The sequence below is a fragment of the Amborella trichopoda genome, chromosome 12 (genome assembly GCF_054954075.1).
Source record: "Amborella trichopoda isolate Santa Cruz 75 chromosome 12, AtrichopodaSantaCruz75HAP2 v2.0, whole genome shotgun sequence".
In the NCBI taxonomy this organism is placed as follows: domain Eukaryota; kingdom Viridiplantae; phylum Streptophyta; class Magnoliopsida; order Amborellales; family Amborellaceae; genus Amborella; species Amborella trichopoda.
The window spans coordinates 38,278,264-38,286,856 of NC_142347.1; positions in this window are offsets into that span (position 1 = coordinate 38,278,264).

The following is an 8,593-nucleotide window of genomic DNA, read 5'->3' on the forward strand; positions in this document are numbered from 1 at the left end:
GTTTTTAGAATATCTTTAAAATTAAGTAAATATCGTTTATCCTTCTATTAGAAATAAAAATCAAGAAGCGTTATAGTCATCACAAAAACAAAATCCCAAAAAACGGATCAATATTAAATTAAACCAATTAGTAGGACGATATCGTCAAAGTATCATTAGACAACAAATTGTTTTATTTTTAGTTAAAATTAGAACACGTTGACGTAAGGGTGCAGTTTGTATAGAACCGAGGCTCTAAACAATCAAATTAGAGCCCAACTTCAAATAGTGTCAAGAAATATGGTTTCACTATTGGAAAGTTTTGTGATATCCTTAAATTATATTTTCATATTTATTTATAAAATTTAAAGCTTCAAAAATAGTGTAGATGTAGCGGATCAGTGAAAACTTGAAAATCTTGAACAAACGGTCCAAATATGTATTACAAGATGCACTATTTCCAAAACATGAAATCCATTTTTTTCTCATGTCAATGCATCTTGATGTCGAGATAATTTAAGCATCAAAACTACCTCTTCTAGTGAAAGTTTTGGGGTAGGCTCCAATTTGATTGTTTAGAACCTAGGCTCTATATAAACTTTTCCCATGACGGGTCATAAGTATCACTTATGAAAGATAAAAAATATTTAGAAGTCCAAAAAAACAGGAGATTATGTTTATCATATGGTTCAGGACTTTATCGTATTGGGATAAATCCTTGTTTATGAGGAACGTGAGAAAACTTAAAGGCTATTTTGAGAAAAGTTAAAGGTTATTTAAATCAAATAAGGGAACAATAATTATTCTAAGGATAGATATTTAGGATGGAAAAGTTTAGATAAGCAAATACCATAGAAAACAATGCGAGTCTTAAAAATCCACCAAAATGGTTGTTCCGATGTTAAAATCTCTAATTGATTATCTTGACCATGAACTGATGTGAAAAATTAATAATAATAAAGTCCCAAAAATGACATGTCATCATTAAATTTTCGATAACAAAATTACATCTTTTGACAAGCATTAGAGGTGCGCCTTACATGATTAAGTATATGTATTATAGAATATTTCATAAATAGAAGAGAGGCCTTTTTGGCACGGTTCAACTCATGTTATCCTCCATTACTAAAAAAAATTAACTAGTTACAAAAAAACTTCTCTATATTATCTATCTATCTAAAAGAGATTTTTTTTTAAAACATGGTATTTATAGAAAGAATTAGTTAATGGACAATATTACGTACTCCATCCATCACTGTTACTAGGAATGGTTGGCAAGGGGTCTGGTCCGCCTATCAAGTTACATTGATTAGATTTTAAAAAAAAAAAAAAAAACTAAAGATTTAGAGTAAGAATATGAAACGGTATTAAAAATATAAAATAATAATAATCATAATATGATAAAATAAAACTAACTTTGTTTGACTTGTCTAAGTATCAAAATTAATTGTTAAGTCAAAACATTAGTTTTGACGCGTTTTTACTGAACCCGATTTTTGCATCGTGTCAAGCCACGTGTTATTTATTAAACAGTTTTGGAGTAAATCTTGTGTAGATATTTTTGGCTTCATGGTGACTTGTATCTTATCTAAACGGTAATCAAGCATGGCTGTTATCCTCAGAATGAGAGGTAAGGCGCTAATTATGCTCCGAAGTGAGTATACTGTCGAATTAATCCCGCAAGTAAATCCTTATCTAGGACTAATTTTAGGATCTCAAAATTTTGGGATGTGACTTCTTCAATCCATAGATTAGCTTCAAGAAATAATTTCATTTTCCTAATTTCATCCTCTATTCATTTGAATATATATATATATATATTTCTTAAAATTGAATATAGACCGTCTAATTTTTAACAGGTGAGATCTATTGGCGACTCAAAATTCTTTTCAATTTTTCTCTTGATAATAATCATCTCGTGATTATTGGGTAGTTTCCAAACTTTCATATTGAAAAAACTCCTAGTTGGTCATTTTACTAAGGAACAGATGGTGCGAAGTTTCCTGTGGAGCGACACTCAGCCAAAAAAAAAGAAGTTGCATCTCATCAAATGGAATTCAATTTATCTTCCACACAAAGAGGGCGGTTTGTTTTCCTCACAAAGAGGTCAGTTTGGGAATTCGTAGAATAAAGACAGTTAATGAAGCTCTGTTAACTAAATAATGATGGCTGCTTGCTACCCAACAAGATCTACTTTGGGCATTGGGAAGTATGGTTGTGATCCTGATGGTTTCATTACTAGAAGCAGCTCGAGACTCTCTACTCTAGAAGACCTACTAGATTATGGCAGGCCAAATGGCTAGGGGACTATCCCCTAAAACTTTTTTACCCTGATGCTTATTCAAAATCTATTTAGAAACAGGAGGTAGTGGCCAATTTTATCTCTTTGGATAGAGAGAATCCTCTATGGAATGTCATGTTGAATATGCAAAGAATTGACCAAGGGGTGACGGAAAACTATAGCTCTTTATTGGCTTCCTTGTACAATTTTCTCTTTTTGCCTAGGAAACCTGATAGAGTTATATGGTCTTTAGAATCAGGTGGCTCCTTTGCTATCTCGTCTATGTACGATGTGCTCTTTAGAGATCGCTTCACATGATGAAATTCTGGAGGTGTAAAGCACCAAGCAGGGTGAAATACATCTTGTAGTTGTTTGGTTACAAGCGGTTACTCACTGGAGATAGGTTAAGGTGATTTGGGTTATGCCAAGTATTTGTTTATTTTGCAAAAATACATAAGAATCTATCGATTATCTTTTCTTACAGTGCCCTTTTGCAGAAAGCCTTTGAGATTGGCTTAGTACAATCTCATGCTGGTAGATTCCTCGCCAGAAAGTATATTCGACCCAATTCAACAGAGTTGAACCCCACCTTTCTCCTCTCTAGATATCGCTTTGTGGAGAATGGTTGTTGTTGCTGCTCTTTGGAGTCTTTGGAAATAAATGAGTTTGTGGATTTTTGTGGCACGCTCCAAAAACTTGCTTTCCTTTATCGATTCCATCGAGCGATCGTCTATCATGTGGGTTTTCGCGATGTTCCCAGTGCTTTCCTTTCCCAATGTCCTTCTTCGTGATAGTTCGGGATTGACTATTTGGACCTACCATTGCAATTAATGAGATGGAGCTTTGGACTCTTAAAATGGGAGTGGAGCGTCTGGCCCAGGATCATTCTAAAGTAATTATTGAAGGAGATTCTACGAATGTCATCAAATGGTAAATTCAGCAGACCTTATGCCGTGGCACCTTAGTGAAGTTATGGATGCTATCATTCAGACATTGAGGTCACGCGAGATTTCCTTTGTTCAGTTTAAGAGAGGCTTCACCATTGCAGCAGATTGTCTTGTTAAAGCCACTATTTGGGTCCGGATCCCAGTATTCGGGTCTGGGTCCTTGTGGTCCCAACCCTGACCCGACCCAAATAGTGTTATTTTTTAATTAAATAAATATAGCTACATATTTTAGTTATAATGTATCACAGCCCATACAATGGTTTTGAAGGAGATGTCAGGAGAAGGTCTCTCTCGCTTTCTAAATAATTCATTATTTTGGATTAGTCAGTGGGGAGAGGGTCTCTCTCGCTTTCTAAATAATTTGTTTTTTTGGTTTAGTCAATGGGGAGAGGGCCGAATTGAGCCTAACACACAGCGTTGCAAATCGTCAAGCGCTAACTAATTAAGCCCGGGTAGTAATAAGATATTTTCACATAATCTCTCCCTCACCCCTCCCCGAGTTTCAGCTGTATATAGGTTGATTCTTTGCTTTTCTTTCCACTAAATAGGGTCTCTCTCAGTTAGAAGGATCAATTGTCTAAAAAATGTGGCACTGTTTCTCTTATTTCTTATTTAATTTTTTTTTTTCCAAAGATTTTGTACTCATGGGGGAGCATTTCCTCTTTTCGCTCCCTAAAACCGAACTAAAGAGGATTTTTAAGCTCTTGAACTTCATAAAGAGGGCAAAATAGAAACTCACTTTGAATGTGCATAAATAAAAACATAAAGTTAATATAAGGTTTCAATCTCTATATAGAAGAAAAGAGCACTTCAAAAATCTTGAAAAAAGAGTGTTCTAAATGACCTGTTCCGGTTTTGGACAGTTTTGGTGATTGATCAGTATTTTAAAAAAAAAATCAAAAAATTGTATATAAATTCTCAAAAATAAAGAATTTGGTTTGTAATGCATTTTTTTAATATTATTTACATTATGATAAAGATTAAAAATTATTTTTTGTCATTAATACTCACTGTAATTCAAAAATTGATTCGTTAAAATCTATTTTTTTCATTAATTTTCAATTTCATTTGAATGTATTTTGTTTTTATCATTCTTTATATGTTTTTCATATTTTAGTATATTTTTTTGTATCTTTTTTATTTTTTCAATACTTTTTGGATCATTCGAAACTTGTCTAGTTAGAACGGTTAAATCGACCGATTTACCAGTTTTGCCAGTTAAACTGCTTCCGGGCCCATATCCGGTTAACTGTTCCGGTTTGATTTTACGAACATTGTTTCAAGCTCTTTTCTTCAAGGGAGTAAATATACAACATTTGCTCTCATAATGCTATAGAATATATCTTTTGCTTCTTTTTTTTCCTTATCTTTCTTCAGAGACATTTGCTTCTTTTTGTTTCATTTTAGTAATATCTAGGGGTACTCCATATCATGAGCTCTTTCATTTATGCCAATGTTCAAGGATTTGGCCGAGTTACTCGACATGGCCCCGCCTAGCGTAGTTCCCAATTAAAACTAGGCTAATTATAAATAAATAAAATATGAAAATTATTAAAGAAAATTGAAGCAGTATATAATACTTATATATAATTTGGATGTTTTTTACAATGATTTGTAAGTTTTTTTTCTCATATGTCTTAGTTTTATATTTCCTCATTTTTTGGGATTTTTCTAAATTGTGTCCAACCGTAAATCAATTTTTTTTCCATCTGTTTTTGTTTTTTCTCTTTTCGCTTTTATAGTTTTTAATTTTTATTAATTTATTTAACTTTTTTATTTTTTACGGATTTTTGGCCTTATACACTACTCATCAACTCGTCCAAATTACTGGGCTCAAGCCATGGGGGAGTCTGAGACTCAATCCGAGTTTAAAAACATTGCTTTTACATTGATTCACATATTGCTTTCGATTTCTTTTAATTGTTAAACCCGATTCTCTGTTTCGAGAAAGCTCGAGGCATTCTCTCTCATTTGTTTCTTAGCTTTTCGTATATTTTTGTCAATATAAAGTACATATAACTTATGCCTCGATTTTATTATCCTAATATCTTTATTTATATGGTGAACAACTTGATCAACTAGTTTAGTGACGCTTTTAATGTTTACCTGATACTAAGTATGAACTTGATTAATTGGTTTAGTGACGCTTTTATTGTTTATCTGTTACTAAGTATGAACTTGATTAATTGGTTTAGTGACATTTTTATATATATATATTTTTTTTATCGGTCAATTGTTTGGCTTGCTTTTAATCTTTGAATTGGTGTTTTGTTCATTAAAGTGATTAAAGAAATGGATCGTGACCTTGGTCACCCTTCCAGAAAAATGGTATGGATCGCCAGATTGGCAATTCGGTCGATTGAATCAAGCCTATAAAAGTAAATAGTAAAAATTGAAAAATAATAAAAAATAAAAAATGGTGTCATATCTAAGTCCCAATGACAACAAAACCGGTCCCAACGATTCTCGATCGAAAGTGCAAAAGCAAGTTTTAAATCAGACGGGGATCCAAATCAAAATCACCATATTCTGGAACAAGTTAGACCACATGTATAAGGTGTTTAAGATAAATTTGGATGATTATGTAGAAATCCACCGTAGAGAGATAAATCCTTGTGAGTGAAAGAACTCTCTTTGTCAAACCCTGCTCTAGGTGATTGTTTTAAGCCACATAGAGCCTTCTTTAACTTGCACATATAATGAGGCTTCATAAGATGTTCATATCCTTCAGGTTGATGCATATACACATCTTTGTCAACTTCTTCTTTTAAGTAAGCATTTTTTATGCCCAACTAATGAAGCTTCGAACTTTTTGCTGCTGCCAAGGCAATGGTTGCACAAACATTTGTAATCTCTGCAATTGGGCTAAATGTCTCTTCATAATCTTCCCTATAAGTTTGAGAAAATGTTTTAGCCATTAACCGCCCTTATAATGCTTAATTTCACTATTGGGTTGACATTTTATGTTGTAAATCCACTTGCAACAATTTACTTTCTTGCCGCTGAAAGAGAAACCAGATCATATGCTTGATTATTGAAAATTGTATTCATCTCTTCTTCCATAGTTTGTTACCACTTTGGCTTGCATGTTGGCTCTTCAAAGCTTTTTTATCATGTTCGTCTATTATCAGTATCATTTATACAGACATAATGTCCATTGAGCCTTTTAACTAGATACATATACCTTTCTGGATATAGCTTGACCTGTTCTTAAGTCTGCAAGCTTGAGGGAGTAATTTCCTTCTCTTTTGATGGTTAGGTAGTAGCCGGCTTTAAGGGAGAATTTGGATCTTCTTTGGGTGATAAAGATTCCTCTTCTTCTTCAATTTTTGGTGTAGCTTTATGCCCTAGTGCCTGCTCATCGACCTTCAAGTCTCTGTTTTCATAGGTGTGGTGGGTTACTGGATCTATGCATCAATATGATTTTCTTTCAATTGAATATCCAATGAAAATACAATTGATGGCCTTGCATCGAGTTTATCATGATCTTCGTCATTGTGCTTCACGTAGGCTATATATCGAAAAACATGAAGATGTGTGATATATGGTTTCTTCTTGTAAAGTAGTTGATATGGCACCTTTATTCCATCACCAAATATTATTTGATTTAAGTATACTTTAGTGTGCATTGCTTCCGCCCAATATACTTAAAACATCTTCTTTCCATTCATCATTGCACGAGCAATTTCCACAATGTGGCGATTTATCGTTTCAACAATCCTATTTTGTTGAGGTGTCCCAACACATGTTGGCTGCCTCTTAACATCGTTCTTTTTCAATAAATCATTAAATCTGTCTTACACAGATTTTCCACCATTACTTGTCACTGAATTTCTTGATTCTTGTATTGATTTTATTTGATTTTATTCTCATCAAGCGCTTTAAATTCTTTGAAGTATCCAAATACTTCATATTTACTTCGTAGAAAATAAATCCATGTGTAATTAGAATATTGAAAGCAACATAATAACTCATGCTCTTGTGAGATTCAACTGGACTTGGGCCTCATACATCACTATAGATGATCTCACAATGGATATCTTGTTATGGTGGATGATTGGATATATGGATGCCTTGTAGCCTTTGCAAATGCACATACTTCACAAATATGATTCCCATCAAAATCTATTATAAGCATCCTAGTAACTAGCTTCTTCCATGTCATATCTTTTAACCTAGGGAGATCGCAACGCCCCACACTGTTGTGCTAGAAGTCTGTAATATTAATAGAAGAACTCTTCATAGAGGGAAAATCCATGCTCATAGCAAATAAAGGACCAACTTTCTTTCTACAAGCGACAGTCCTTCCAATTTATTTTGATCATATTTCAGAGTCTTTTTTTGCCAATAATTACATGAAAGCCTTGATCTACCGATTGTTCCATAGACATAATATTTTTTTTAAGTTTGTAGAACATTGATAAGGTGTTTAATATTTCCATTGGGAATTTGTAGTGATATTTTCTTTACCTGAAACTTCTTGAGTAGTATTATGCTCTGTCAAGACTCCGGGCATGTTAAACAAGGGTTCTTTGGTACTGAAGAGATTGCTTTTTAGGGTCATATGGTTTGAACATGTTGTACCATTGGTGTTTGCTCCCATTCCCGTTATTAATAGAAGTTGCTTCTTTAATTTTATCCCCATAACTTCTTTTTCCTCCTTTTTGTTTGCCTTTAAAAACATATTTTCCATATTTATACCAAAATACTTGGAACAATGTCTGATTTTCCCACAAGTATAGCAGGAACCTTTCTTTGATTTGGGCCTATAGAAGACTCACCTTGCTCATTATTGTGAGGTTGCTGTAGGGATCTTTTTGCATTTTGGGCTTTCTTGATCCACAATTTATTTTTCTACCACAAGACCTCCTACGATAATTAGTAAAGAAGACCTCCATTTCTTGAGATAATTGTTTGACTCCAATTTTCTCCTCTTAAGTAGTGTTTCCTCTTGAAGCACTAGGCTTATAGGTTTTCTAGTAAGCACTTGCACTGAGTCTATTGCCTATTGGAAACGCCCAGCTATCCCATAACGGATCCGATTCCCATAATGCCTTTGAATGCTGACATATGAGCCTATCGCCTGTTGGAAACCGCCAGCTGCAGGTATTCTTTAGTTTAATTTTGACAGAAGTTCTCAGGGTGACTCAGGAATGGCCAGCATTGGGGCCTTGGTTCATATCATTTGGGAAGAGTGGTTATGAGTTACTTAGGTCTGAATAGCACTGCTACAGTTAATGAAGCTGAGATGAGAATGTGGTTTGATTTTTATAGAAGAGCCATAGGCTAGGTCATGTGATAGAAGTTGAAGGAGATTCTGATTAAGCAGTGAACGATGGAAGAACAGGTGCCTTGGAGCCTGAAAATCTCCTGGTTTCAAGTGAGA